Source organism: Vipera ursinii (assembly GCF_947247035.1).
Source record: "Vipera ursinii genome assembly, chromosome: 3".
Classification (NCBI taxonomy): Eukaryota; Metazoa; Chordata; class Lepidosauria; order Squamata; family Viperidae; genus Vipera; species Vipera ursinii.
In genome coordinates this window covers 24,250,893-24,265,387 of record NC_139516.1, presented here as the reverse complement: position 1 = coordinate 24,265,387, position 14,495 = coordinate 24,250,893, and the positions used below count along the sequence as shown (strand labels likewise).

At 39.0% G+C, this 14,495-nt stretch overlaps 1 protein-coding gene across 1 annotated transcript in view; it reads right to left on the bottom strand.

The window, feature by feature from the left end:
• The window catches only part of LOC310638086 (uncharacterized protein), an 880,437-nt gene that overhangs the window by 59,188 nt on the left and 806,754 nt on the right, over positions 1-14,495 (bottom strand). The gene's annotated exons all lie outside the window — the stretch shown is intronic.

The following is a 14,495-nucleotide window of genomic DNA, read 5'->3' as shown; positions in this document are numbered from 1 at the left end:
TTTTCCAGCAGGACTTGGCACCTGCCCACACTGCCAAAAGCACCAAAACCTGGTTCAATGACCGTGGGATTACTGTGCTTGATTGGCCAGCAAACTTGCCTGACCTGAACCCCATAGAGAATCTATGGGGCATTGCCAAGAGAAAGATGAGAGACATGAGACCGAACAATGCAGAAGAGCTGAAGGCCGCTATTGAAGCATCCTGGTCTTCCATAACACCTCAGCAGTGCCACAGGCTGATAGCTTCCATGCCATGCCGCATTGAGGCAGTAATTGCTGCAAAAGGGGCCCAAATCAAGTACTGAGTGCATATGCATGCTTATACTTTTCAGAGGTCCAATATTGTTCTATGTACACTCCAATCTTTTATTGATTGCATGTAATATTCTAATTTTCTGAGATTGTGGATTTGGGGTTTTCATGAGCTGTACACCATAATCATCACAATTATGACAAATCACGGCTTGAACTATCTTGCTTTGCATGTAATGAGTCTATCTCATATATTAGTTTCCCCTTTTAAGTTGCATTACTGAAATAAATGAACTTTTGCACGATATTCCAATTTTTCGAGTTTCACCTGTAGATATAGTCAAAGTTACACAAATATTGTATGGAGAATCAAAGTTATTAATATTTTGAAAGATTGTTTTTGTCTGATTGGAAAATGATATTCATATTCTTAATCTGAAAACCATATGCCACATGACAAGAATCGATGTTAACTTTAAAAGTTTCAACTTAAAAATGGAGATGAAAACCTTCAGTGTTTGTTCAGGAAATGTTACTGAATTCATGCAAATCTCTTAAGGCTGGAAAACACATTATCACTTAAGTTCATTTCCCACTTCATGTATTACTCATTGGCCTCAAGTCAGTAATCTTTTTCATTTTTTTATCACTTTGCTTGGTGAGAAACCAAGATCTTCACATTTTTCAACCTGAAATTTCAAAGTAAATACCGAAATTCAAAATGCCCTGGCTATGGCTGATAAGAAGTAGCAATTAAGCTCCTGCAATCCAACATTGCAGAGAAAGTCCAGCAAAGAGGCAGCAGCAGTGATCCCTGCATAGCCAGGCCCGGCTGGCAACAGCTCTGGAAGTGAAGCTGTGCTGCCCATCCTCGCACTGGTGGGGGCAGCAGTGGGTGAAGGCAGGCTCTGGCATGCACACACTCCTCACAGCTGCCGCTCTGCATCAACCCCCGCACACCCCCAGCCCCTCGCTGCCATCTCCATCTGCCGGGGCAGAGCCGGAGAAACAGGCTGGGTGGGGTGGAGGAGCTGCCAGTGCCGCTGCCACGAGGCAAAAGGAGATTGGACCCATGCACCCGCTTCCCAGTATCCTGCTGCAGCCTCTTACGCTGCCCCACTGGTGTGGTAGCCAATTTTGGCAACGCTGCCACATCACATCAGGAAGCGGGGTGCATGGGTTCGATCCCCCTTCCCCCACCAGCTTTGCCTCATGGTGGCAGCATGGGCAGCTCCCACCACCTGGCCCGTTTCCCCAGCTCTGTTACCAGCAGCAGCTCCGTCAGTGAGTGCTCCACCAGTATGGCTAGTTCCTCTACTGATGCCATAGCACAGGTGAGGAGGTAGCGGGGGCTCCAGTCTGAAGAAACAGCTTGCCCTCTTCTATTTCCATGGGCTTTGGCTCGGTCGCCTTCACCAAAATATGGAGGCCCTGTACAGCTGCCATTGCCCCACAGGCTTCGCTACCACTGAAGGAGGGCAAGACCAGAAACAGGAAAAGTGAAGGCGGAAGCTACTCTGGCGAACTCTGTGCTGGGGCGACAGTGCGCGTGCCCAGAGAGAGGGCTCTGTATGCCACCTCTGGCACGCGTGCCATAGGTTTGCCACCACTGGTTTAGAAGATGCAGTAAGTTGCAATTTCTTGTTGGGGGGGAACTAATACTAAGGATAAATATGTTCTTATTATGGCTTCTGAATGAAGGCAAAGAATTGACCATGGGATTTTGTCTATGTTGCCTAGCAGCAGCTCTTCAAGATTTCAGCTAGAAATCCTTTTGGCTTAAATATATTAAGGCAGTCTCCAAGAACCTTGGATATATCCCCAATAGATCTCCAAAAACTATTATTATATTATAATATTAAATGCGCCACCGAGAGAAAATTATTCAATAGATGACTAAAGATAGCAATCCTCATTATCCTTGTGCATTCTGCTTCTGCAGATTTTCTTATATGTGTCTATAAATGTGTAATCCATTTATCGTGAAACACAGTGTCAACATGGTTCTATGCAGCCATGCAGAGCAGGGAAAATGTCTGAGAGCCTTACTGCATAGTGTCAACATGAGCTACACACAGAAAACCACATTCTTGTTTTCTTGTCCTCGCTGTTTTTGTTAACAAGTCTCCATGTCAGTACTGATAACAGACCACATGTTCTCACTAGGATGAATGCTTCAATAACCATAGTTTTTGTTTCTGCAGAGGTTTTCAAGAACATAATTCCCATACATGATGAGGATTGAGTATAATATTTAATGTTAATTAAATATAAATTACAGGTAGGCCTCAATTTACAACCACTCATTTAGTGACCATTCAAAGTTACAATGGCACTGAAAAAAGTGATTTATAACCGGTCCTTGCACAGCATCCCCATAGTGGCAATATCCTAGGATCATGTGATTGCCATTTGTAACCTTCCCAATTTGCTTCTGACTAGCAAAGTCAGTGGAGGAAGCTGGATTCACTTAACATACATGTGATTCACTTAACAGTTGCAGTGATTTGCTTAACAACCATGACAAAAAGGTTGTAAAATCGTGTGCAAAATCATTTAATAACTGCCTTGCTTGGCAATGGAAATTGTGGTCCCAACTGTGATCGTAAGTCAAGGATTAAGTGTATATCAAATTTAGGTTCTGTACTAGTCTTATTGTCAGTTGTCCAAGGTCACCCAAATCAAGGACAGACCTGCAGGGATTTAAGGAATAGTACTTTATTATTCTGGGTCTTATAATATAATATGAAAGCCTAGACTTTTCTCTGTCCCATCTCATACTAAATAAAAACAAGCTGGGGGCTGGTGATATGAGCATTTTTCTCCTGCTTCTATCAGTCTCTCTACTGTCTAACCACTTCTTCAGGTCCCTCCTTAGTAGCTGTTTCATACCATCCTAAGGTCATCTCTAAATTCTTTTTACATTGACTCATTTTGTTTTGGAATGTGGCTGCTGAGATGTTTTTCTTGGTCCAGAAAACAATATATGCAAATTTACTAGAAATGCCAGGTGTTACACAAAAATATGCCGCTCAAGCACTGTGAATTATCCAGTACCGATACGTGTGCAAGGTGAAATACAAACATGAATTGAAGTGATACAAACATAGAGAACAATATAGAAAGTATGAAAAGATAATATAATGTTTATTTGATAATGACTTTTTATTTAGAATAGCTTTTAAACATTAATCTGCTATAATATTTAATACTGCTGTCCCCTTGATATTTTACTGCCATTTTTATTTATATCTCCTTTTGTTTTGTTTTTTCTCAATGATGTATTTTTAATGTTGATTTAATTATTATTTTAATAAAGGAATGGGCTTTAAATAACCAGCATAATGAAATGAAAATAAGCTGCATCTGTTTTGACATAACTCAAAGGGGATTTTTTTTTCTGTAAACTTTCTTGTAAAAGAGATACTTTGAACAGTTTGATTTCTGTGAAGAGCGTAGCTGTCTTGTGGTTTTACCCTTTGGCAAAGGAAGGTCACATCTTTTGAAAATAAAATAAATATTAACCTCCACCCAGGGCATCTGGGTGAGGAAAGGGTGCATTGAAAGAAATCAAAATGGCCCCCAGAAGTGAGTAACTGAAGCCTCACCATTTCTTACATGCACCATGATGTCAAAATGGATGAAATTTCTATTGCATGATTGTGGCTGTCATCATAGCTATTTTGGTTCCTGGTATCTATTTTTTTTTCATGTCAACAACTGTTACTCCCTTTTTTGTGATATTTTATTACATTTATATCCTGCCACAGGAAGAAATGACTCTTGGAATGATGGAATTCATATTACCTACTTTTCCTTACTGTGAAATATGGCACTTGTTGCTATTTGAATTCATAGATCTGAATTAGATTTAATGTTGTGTAGTGCTCTGAGTCTCAAAGCTGTATAAAAATACATAGCAATGTTTTTGAAGACTGTGTTCCTCAGTTTCTTAAGTAATCAAAATATTTTTCTCCTGATGTATTGATGTTAGCTATTCACTGCATTTATACCCCATGTTTCTTCTTTAAAGTGATACACAGTTCTATTTTTTCTCTTCATATAGATGCAGTTCCATTGAGGACAGTGTTGGGTGCAGTTGGTCAGCCAGTTAGGAATTCATCTGGTGCTGATGCTGTCTAACCGACATTTTTGTTCTTTTCTTCTTATTTTGACACTGTCCAGTGACAGACTCAAGTGCACAAAATCTGCTGGGCTTGGTCATCCTTACCTTGGAGGGAACCCAGGTGAATGGCAGGGACTTGAAATCAAGGCAATGGCAAGACAGCAATGGGAATAGCAATTTTGTGCTGGTCTAGTTTTTCTGAATCAAGGATGAATAGAGAACACTTCCATTCAGGAGTGGGGAAAGACTTTTGACCATGTCCTATCTACTTGCCTTATGATAAGTAGTCTTGATCTAGGTTTAGAAATGGTTTTCCAGGACTCCATGAATGGATGGAATATATATATGTATATGTATATGTATATGTATATGTAAATGTAAATGTAAATGTAAATGTATATGTATATGTATATGTGTATGTGTATGTGTATGTGTATATGTATATGTATATATATGTATATATGTGTGCCCTCATTCGGTGTCATCATAACTTCGAACAAGTGGACATTAAACAAGGACTACTTATATTGTCACTAACCCCTAAATGAAATTTAGCTTGTTTTTTTATTAATGTATTAATAAAAATAAAAAAGCATATTGCTATGTATTTGTTATATTTAAAGTATTTTATCACTATATTTGAGCATATCTTGTGATACAGTCTAGACCTATGAACTTTATTTTATACATTTACAATTTTCTGAGAAAGGCTTTGTAGGTTTTATTAGACTCTCAGAGGGTCCATGGCACAAAAGAGTTAAGAACCTGTGTTTTATGGCTATTCCATTTTTTTCTTTCTCTTTTCACCTCTCTAAACTGAAACATGTCATTTGAGTGATCTTTGTACTTCTAATATGCATGATGTTTTCCTAGCAGGCTCTCTTGGCAGCTGGTGTCCTTGCAACAAATAGGGTAAGTATACTGTAAACACTACTGAACTGTAATCCTGATTGCTAAGACTCTGTTATGTCCATCAGTTTATTCCCAAATAACTCTTTCTCCCAAGAGGACTAACAGCAACTTTCAGAAGCCTGTAAATGCAAAAGCATTCTCTTAATTAGCAAATCTCTTAACTCATAGGGATTACTTTAAATTGTTGAAAATAAATTCCCCAGAGGTAAGCTACCAAAAATTTAGATTTAAATCGATTTACAAAGGAAAGGAAGCATTATCCATTTACTACAAAACTATATCTCAAAATGAAAATGTTTCTATTGTGGAAAATGTCCCTTCATATCATACAAATGTTCATTTGTTCAGTATCTTTGGTAAATAAAATATATACATTTTTTATCTGTAAAGAAAATATAGATGAAAATTTGACGATGGGGTGGAATAAATTTAAAGTTTCTCTCTTGATTCTTACTGGTAGAAATGCAATTAACTGAAAAGTGTTAGTTAACTCAATCAGTACTACTAGCAGGGATATTTTACTAAAATAAATTCTAAATATAAAAGTTACACTCTCTATATAGCCAACACTCCAGAAGATAGGCTTAAGATACAAAAGGATCTTGACAGACCTGAACATTGGGTGCTATCTTACAAAATGAAATTCAGTGGTGAAAAAAGGTTCTAGATTTAGGTAAGAAAAATCAAATGCACAAGTATGGTAGGTGGTGTCTGGCTTAATAGTAGTAACGGTGAGAGGGATCTTGGAGTCCTAATGGTTAATCACTTAAATATAAACCAGCACTGTGTTGCAGTTGCCAAAAAAGCCAACACAGCTCTAGGCTGCATTAACAGAGGGATAGAATCAAGTTCATGTGAAGTGTTAATACCACTTTATAATGCCTTGATAAGACCACATCTGCTTTTGGCTGCCAAAAATAGTAAGATTCTAGAAAGAGTGCAGAGTGCAGAGAAGAGCAACAAAGTCTGAAATGGTATAGGGTTTCCTGCCTGAGCAGGGGGTAGATAACCTCCAAGGTCCCTTCCAACAAAGATGATTAGGGACCTGGAGACTAAAACATATAAGAAAAGGCTTCTGGAATTGGGTATGTATAGTTTAATGAAAAGAAGGACTAGGGGTGACATGATAGCAGTGTTCCAATATCTCAAGGGTTGCCACAAAGAAGAGGGAGTCAAGTTATTCTCCAAAGTGCCTGAAGCAGGACAAGAAGCAATGGATGGAAGCTAATCAAGGAGAGAAGCAACCTAGAACTCAGGAGAAATTTCTTGACAGTAGAACAATTAATCAGTGGAAAAACTTGCCTCCAGAAGTTGAGAATTCTCCAACACTGGAAGTTTTTAAGAAGAGATTGGACAACCATTTGTCTGAAATAGTATAGGGTTTCCTGCCTGAGCAGGACTAGTTGGACTAGAAGACCTCCAAGGTCCCTTCCAACTCCTATTCCATTCCATTGTATTCTACAATACAGTTCTAGATCTTCAGTCAGGCTTGGGATGAGCTCCAGGCATATCGTTTTGGTGCATGCTTGTGTAGCAGTCAGGTAAAGAAACCAATGTACATGCATATACCCTACTTTTAAGCAGACATGTCGCTGTGTCCATAGGTTTCTTTAGGAAAGGAATGTGATATGAACACAATGGAATGTGAATCACAAAACAAATACTGCTGCTTGTGTTATGATGTCATTGGTGCACATTGTCATCTTCTTGATAGTGTTGTTTATTGCACACATCTGTGGAACTATGAGCTTTTGCCCAGGTTTTTATTTATTTAAAAGAAAGGCTTCTACATAATTCAGGACAATTACAAAACACATACATAAAATAACTCTTGGCTGCTATTTAATGACTGTCAGGATTTTGGCATCCCAGATAGTTTGGCTTTGTCTCTGAAATCCTGTAGCTTCATGAATTCCCTAGAACTCCTATACAGTTCCGACACAAGCTATTCAAATGACAAGCCACCCACATGAGTGGCTTGTCCTTCCATGTGAAGGAAATAAAGATGAATCATCACTGCCCACTATCTGTATGCTTTCTTTGGCATAAAAGCGATCAACTGCTCCTTTAACAGGCTTTAAGACACATTTCCTCAGGGTTCAACTTATAGTAATTTAGATGCAAAAATCAGAGTAGTGTAACACCTTCAGAAATTTTTCAGAACCAGAATAGTACACTGACAAAGGTTGTATCATTAATAAATAAAATGTTTGTGCCATTGCAGTGTACTTTAGCAACACATGTCTTTGAAAATATTCTTTCCCATACAAATAAGTCAGAAAATAAAATCTGTTATAGTAGTGTTTTGATTCTGTCCTGAGAAAATTTGCACTTTTTACTAAACTTGTTAGCATTAACTAATTTGCAATCCATCTTTGAACTTTATCAAAAGCAACGACATATATTGCACACTTAAAACAAGTAACAAAATAATTTAATGGAATTAATTATTTTTGAAACATGAAAGACATAAGGATATGAGATGCTCAGTAAGAAACTTTTATAACTTAATCCTAAGTGTGCTTATCTAAGAGTAATTCTTGCTATATTTAATTTCAATAAATGGGCATAAATTTGTACTCATTTTTCAAATGAGTTTTAATTTATTCCTTACAGGTCTTCTTGAGAGTAATTTTTATTCTGGATTTCAGTGGCAGTTACTTTTAAATACAAAACTATATTCTGAATCTGCTTTTTCAAAAAAGAAAAAAAAGTATTTTCCCTAGAGGCTAAAAGATGATTTTGTTCTTATGCACTGGAAATGAGCCTCTCACATAATCTGAACCTGAAGGCAGGAAAAGAAGCAATGGATGGAAACTAGTCAAGGAGAGAAGCAACCTAGAACTAAGGAGAAACTTCCTGACAGTTAGAACAATTAACCAGTGGAACAACCTGCCTCCAGAGGTGGTGAATGCTCCAACACTGGAGGTTTTTAAGAAGAGAGTGGACAGCCATTTGTCTGAAATGGTATGAGGTTTCTTGCCTGAGCAGGGGGTTGGACTAGATGACCTCTAAGGTCCCTTCCAACTTGTTGTTGTTGTTGTTGTTGTTGTTGTTATTATTATTATTATTATTATTATTATTATTATTATTATTATTATTTCTTCAGAAATTTAAAAGCAACTGGTCTAATACAAGAAACAAAATGAGCATTAAGTTGTGCCTCAAAAATTGGGACTTTGCATAATTGATATATTATTTATTCAGTAAGCCCACATTGAAGTTCATTCCGCAGATTACAAGTGATATGAGTAATTAAAACAGTCAAGTGGCTTTTTATAAAAACAGAATACCACAGGAGAAAAACATAAAATTGAAGTTAGATAAAACACTGGTCTTTGAAACAGCTACACTATCTCTTTGTGTTTAATATCTTGTATTCCTTATTTGACTTGATTTTTTCTTATTATCAATGATCAATGTTAGCTCTAATAATTTAATTGGAAGTTGTTGAGCTACAAGTATCCCTAATATTTTTGGCCCAGTGGAAACACTGGACTTTTAAGAGCATAGGATGGAGACAGTCACAAAGTTGTGGTTGCAGACACCACCAATCACAAAAAGCATTCACATTCTAGAACAGTGTTTCTCAATCTTGACAACTAAGATATGTGGACTTCAACTCTCAGAATGGATGCTGGGATGCAGGGGCATAGATGCTGGCTGGGAGTTGAAATTTACACATCTTAAAAGTTACCAAAGCTGAGAAGCACTGTTCTTTCTAGAAGGCAAACAAAGCATTTGCAGCCATCCTAATTATGATTTTTTTTAAAAAAATGTAAAAATAAAACCTGGAATCTATGTGGGGTCTAAAAACAGTGCAGAAGATACAAGGTACACCTCAGGCTGGTGCCATGCCAGCTTTTCATTCATTTTTGTAAATAAAAAAAATACTCTTTAAAAATTTAGAGCAGGAGCTTAAGGGACATCAAGGAAAAGTTTTGTGAAAACCAGAATGGTGGTTTTCTGCAACATCCCACCCCATTTCCCTATGGGTAGATTTGAAGTTCTGAGGTGGCTTTGCCTTTCCAGAAGTGTACAGTTGGAATTAGAAATGGGATGACTCATACATAGTCCAGTCCTCCATTTGGAACCATCTCTGGTTCTTGAAATGTAACTAATCCAGAATGTCAGGCTGGCTTTTCCAGGTGTACAGCAAAACATTCAAAGACATTGTTTTGGAGACAAATGATTAAAGTGTGTGTCTGTGTCCTAATGGAAACATTCACAGAATGGAAGAAGACAATAAGTTACAGAAAATATCCTTCTTAGAATGAAGGCTCTGATAACATTACTAGTTGCTGCTCAAATGTCTCTTCTACAGAAATACATTAGGGATTCCCCCCCCCCTAGATTAATCTACTCTGCAACCTTCAACCAGATCCAGTCCATTTTTGAACTTGATCTTTCTTTTGCTGGGCTCTCCATGCACACTGCATTTATTTTATTTTTTATTTTTTATTTTAATTCCATTTATATCCCGCCCTTCTCCGAAGACTCAGGGCGGCTTACAAGCTTAGCAGTAGCCTTCATTCTATGTATATGCCTGCTTGTTAGGGCTTTCACACACACCCCAAGCGGCATTATTACAAAGTCAGCTTAATTGCCCCCAACAATCTGGGTCCTCATTTTACCTACCTCGGAAGGATGGAAGGCTGAGTCAACCTTGAGCCTGGTGGGACTCGAACCTGCACTAATTGCAGGCAGCTGGTTCTCTTCTGCTCAGTTTTGAAGTTATCCTGCTGATGAGACAGATAAAAGGACAGCCCTGAATCTCTTTGACAATTTCTTTTCAACATTCCATTGAGTTGGAAAGAATGACAAGATAGGAAAAACCACGGCGAGCATGACTTCTGAATTAGTATTTTACAGCTTTAATACATATAGTCAACATTTTATTTAGTGACCTTTTGAAGTTACAACAGCCCTGAAAAAAGTGACTTATGACCGTTTTTCACCCTTATTACTGTTGGAGCATCCCCGTGGTCATTTGATCAAAATTCAGATGCTTGGCAATTGATTCACATTTATGACCGTTGCAGTATCTTGGGGTCATGTGATTACTTTTTGCCACCTTCTGACAAGCAAAGTCAATGAGAAAGCCAGATTCACTTAACAACTATGTTACTAACTTAACAACTGCAGTGATTCGCTTAACAGCTTTGGCAAGAAGTGTTGTAGAATGGGACAAAATTCACTTAACAACCGTCCCGCTGAGCAACAGAAATTTTGGGCTCCATTGTGGTCGTTAAGTTGAGGACTGTAACCTGTAACAGCTCCAGTTTGGGTCGCCTAATCAGAGGGCAGAGGCTAAGCATGGAACAACTGATAGCATTCCCACAAAGTGCCCAATTGCCACTCCCATAGGGATGCATTGGGCGATTTTTTTTTCCCTGGACTATTTTTCTCCCCAACCTTCTACCAGATTCAGACCATTTTTGAACTGAAAGTTTCTTTGTCTGGTTTCTTCTACTAGACCAGATTTGCTTTTGTTCCAAGTTTCAGAGAGTTATCCTCCCAAAAGATAAAGTCTCAAGCATCTTTAGATAATTTCTTCCTACAATTTACTGGGTGAGAAGCAATAAAAAAAAGGATGGCTCACAGAAATAAAGAGGAAAAGTAAGAATGAAGGCTATGGCATTTCTCCAATATTCTGTGCAATAACCAGTTACTGTATTTCTGTTGAGACATGTGACCCTCAAGAGCTTTGGAAGGAGCAAGACAGCTGGGGAAAGTGAGGAGCAACGGAAAGACACTGCATTTGGCAGAAAGGCAGATCAGTGTGTTTCTTCAGTTACTGTGAATCCATGATCAGTGGCAATGCACAGATTTCAATGCAATTCAGGACTATTTGATTGGCGATCGAAACTTGCTTTTGATCAAAAGATGATTTCCAACCTTTCTGAGAGAAATTTGGCCCTCAAGAACTCCTAGCTGTGGAAGTATTTGTGATGAAACAGCAGGGAAGACACTTTCTTCTGTGCCAAAGACCAACCTTAGTTTGCTTTTCTTCACATATCTGCAATAAAATCCGGCACTTTTGCCAACTCATTTCACATCCAGAAACAGAGCTGGGTCCTCGCCCAGAGCTTTTGCTTCTTTCCCCCACTCTGCTTGTAAAAGTTGCTCTTGGCACATTTCTTTCACGAGGGACCCCAGCACACACGTATGTGTGAATAAAAAAGGCATGCCGAATCTAAACATTTTCCCAAGCTCCCTTAAAGTTTTGCTCTTCTCTTCCTTTTCTTGCTAGAGTTGCTTATAGTGCAGCTTTTTGGGTCAGGATAAAGCCAGACCTCTTGCTAGAAAGGCCAGGTCTCTGTGGGCAGAGGAGGAGATGCTGGCAGAATTTAGCTGGTTTTCCTGCTGGCAGATGATGCTGCGTGGAGGGGAAAGAACTGTAGGGAAGCCACTAACTGCTGCCCAAAACTGCATTGCAATGTATTATGTATGCCAGGATAGCAGTACTGCCTAAGCTAGTTGCTAAGACATTGGAAAGAAATGCTGTGGGGGCAAGATAATTTATATAGTTATACAGGTAGTTCTCAACTTACAACCATAATTGGACTGCAACTTCCATCACGGTTCTTAAGTGAGTTATGCCCAATTTTACTACCTTTTTTCTCTTCAGTTGTTAAGTGAATCATGTAGTTGCTAAGCAAGTCCAGCTTCCCACATTGCTGCTGGAAGCCCCTGGAAAGGTCACAAAGTATGATCATGTGGCCCTGGGATGTGGCACTTTTTTCAGTGCTGTGATAACTTCGGTTATTTAAACAAATGGGCATAAGTCGAGGACCTCCTGTACTAAAATTCCAACTCAAGAATGTGAGGAAAGCATATTAGTGGGCCATTAGAAAGAGCCTAAAGAAGAACTATATTAACTATAGGCAGAATAGTCAGATGTGCCTTGATGAAGTACAGGTCCTGTAGAACCATTCATTGTGTCCTAACAGAAATCACGGCATAGCCAACCTGCCTTGCTTTGACCCTATGTAGAAGTGCTGCACCTACACAGCAGCCATTAGCCAATAAAGCAAAGCAGTCCTCCACAGTTTAAAAGCAGGTCACACTGCTCTGAAGTTTTACTTCGTAAGATAGTTTTGCTCAAGCCTTCCACAAGGCAAGGCATCCTTTTGAAAAAAGCCACATGGCTTTACTTGACTATATTTAATTTTTAATTGCATTCAGTTTTTGTCCCTTCTGTAACCAATTGGAATGGGGCACCAGCACACGACAGGTGGTCCTCATCTTATAACCACGGTTGGGAACAGCTTTTCCATTGCTAAGCAAGGTGGCTGTTAAGTACGTTGTGCCTGATTGTATGACCTCTTTTTCCATGGTCATTAGGCTAATCATTGCAGTCGTTAAGTGAATCATGCAGTTGTAAAGCTAATGAGCTTTATTTGCTCATCAGAAACCAGCTGGGTAGATCACAGTGGTGACCACATGACCCCAGGACACTGCAAGGGTTGTAAATACATGCTGGTTGTCAAGCACTTGAATTCTGATAACATAACTGGGGATGATGAGATGGTTATGAGCACGAGGACTGGTCGTTATCTTTTCCCTGGTGTTGTTGTAACTCGAACGCTCACTAAACAAATAGTTGTAAGTTGAGGACTATCTGTTAGTCTGCATGTGTAAGCACCCAAATTTCTCACCTTGCCTGTTTACAGAGAGAGATATTAGTACGATGTCGTCTCACATACAGCAGAGATAGCTAAACAAAAAACCAGGAATTGCAAGTAATGTGGAAGATGAAAAGATAGTTGATGCTAGGCATGTGAAACCTTTCACCCTCCAGATCACAGTGATTTATAACTTCCAGGAGTGAGAAATGCCTGAAACTGTAATTCAGAATGATCCAACAAACCACATTCCCCATCTCTAAGAGGCTGGACAGGCCTTCAGACTATAGTATAGAAATATTTTCTACTTCTGCCACTGCTTCTTCATATGGCCCCATGGAAATCCCCCACTCCCTCCTCCAGGCCTAGTTTGAATCTTTGAAAGCAATCTTGCCAAAAGCATCTTCCAGGTCTAATTACAATAACCTCCCACAACCTGGCATTTTTTAGATGAGTTAGGATGGATGTTTCCAGCCAATGTGCCAAAAAGTAGGTTAGCTGGGTACTCAAGGAGCAGCATCTGCAATGCATCTAGAGCAGGTTTTCCTAAACTGGAAAGGTGTACCACCTCTGGGGAGCTATAATAACACAATGGCTATATAAATCTTATCTTGCAAATAGAAGGTTGCGCATTCAAAATCTGGGATGATTTAAAAACAAAACAAAACAGAATATTATTACTATTTTGCTTCTGGAGAAGAGCTTATATTGTTACAATAAATCTACTTTTCCTGAAGTTTCATTGTATTGTTTTCATGAACCATATCACAAGAAAGATGTTGAGAGTTTGGAAAAAATTCAGAGAAGAGCAACTAAGATGATCAAAGGCCTGGAGACTAAAATATACAAAGAACGGCTGTGGGACTTGGCTTTGGCTAGTCTAAAGAAAAGAAGAAATAGGGGAGACATGATAGCAGTGTTCCAGTATTTGAGGGGCCCCCACAAAGAAGAGAGGGTCACATTATTCTCCAAAGCACCAGAGGGCAGGACAATAAACAATGGTTGGAAACTGATCAAAGAGAGAAGCAACCTGGAATTAAGGAGAAACTTCCGGACAGTGAGGACAATTAACCAGTGGAACAGCTTGCCTTCAGAAATTGTGGGTGCTTCATCACTGGAGGTTTTTAAGAAGAGGCTAGAGCGTCACAGGGGCTGGACTAGAAGACCTCCGATGTCCCTTCCAGCTCTATTCTGTTCTATTCTTCACTTGTGTTCATGTTGGTGTTTTTATTTTTATGGGAAGTGTATACATTAGAGTTACACTAAAGGGAGATGTGATGGCAAAAAGTTTAGGAACCCCTGATTAAGAGGGAGACCAGGCTTTGGCATTGCCCCTTATTTCCCAAGTGTTTTGAAAGACGTCCATACCTAATTACTCCCCCTATTCTCCCAGACAACTTGAAAGCAGTAGCTCATTGAATAAATTACAAGCCTTTGGCTGGGTTGCCCCTTGTTTTCTAACTGATTTTACAGAGTACAGGTAGTCTTCGACTTACAAAAATTCATTTAGTGACAGTTTGAAATTACAACTGCATTGAAAAAAGTGACTTATGACCGTTTTTCACTTACGGCCATTG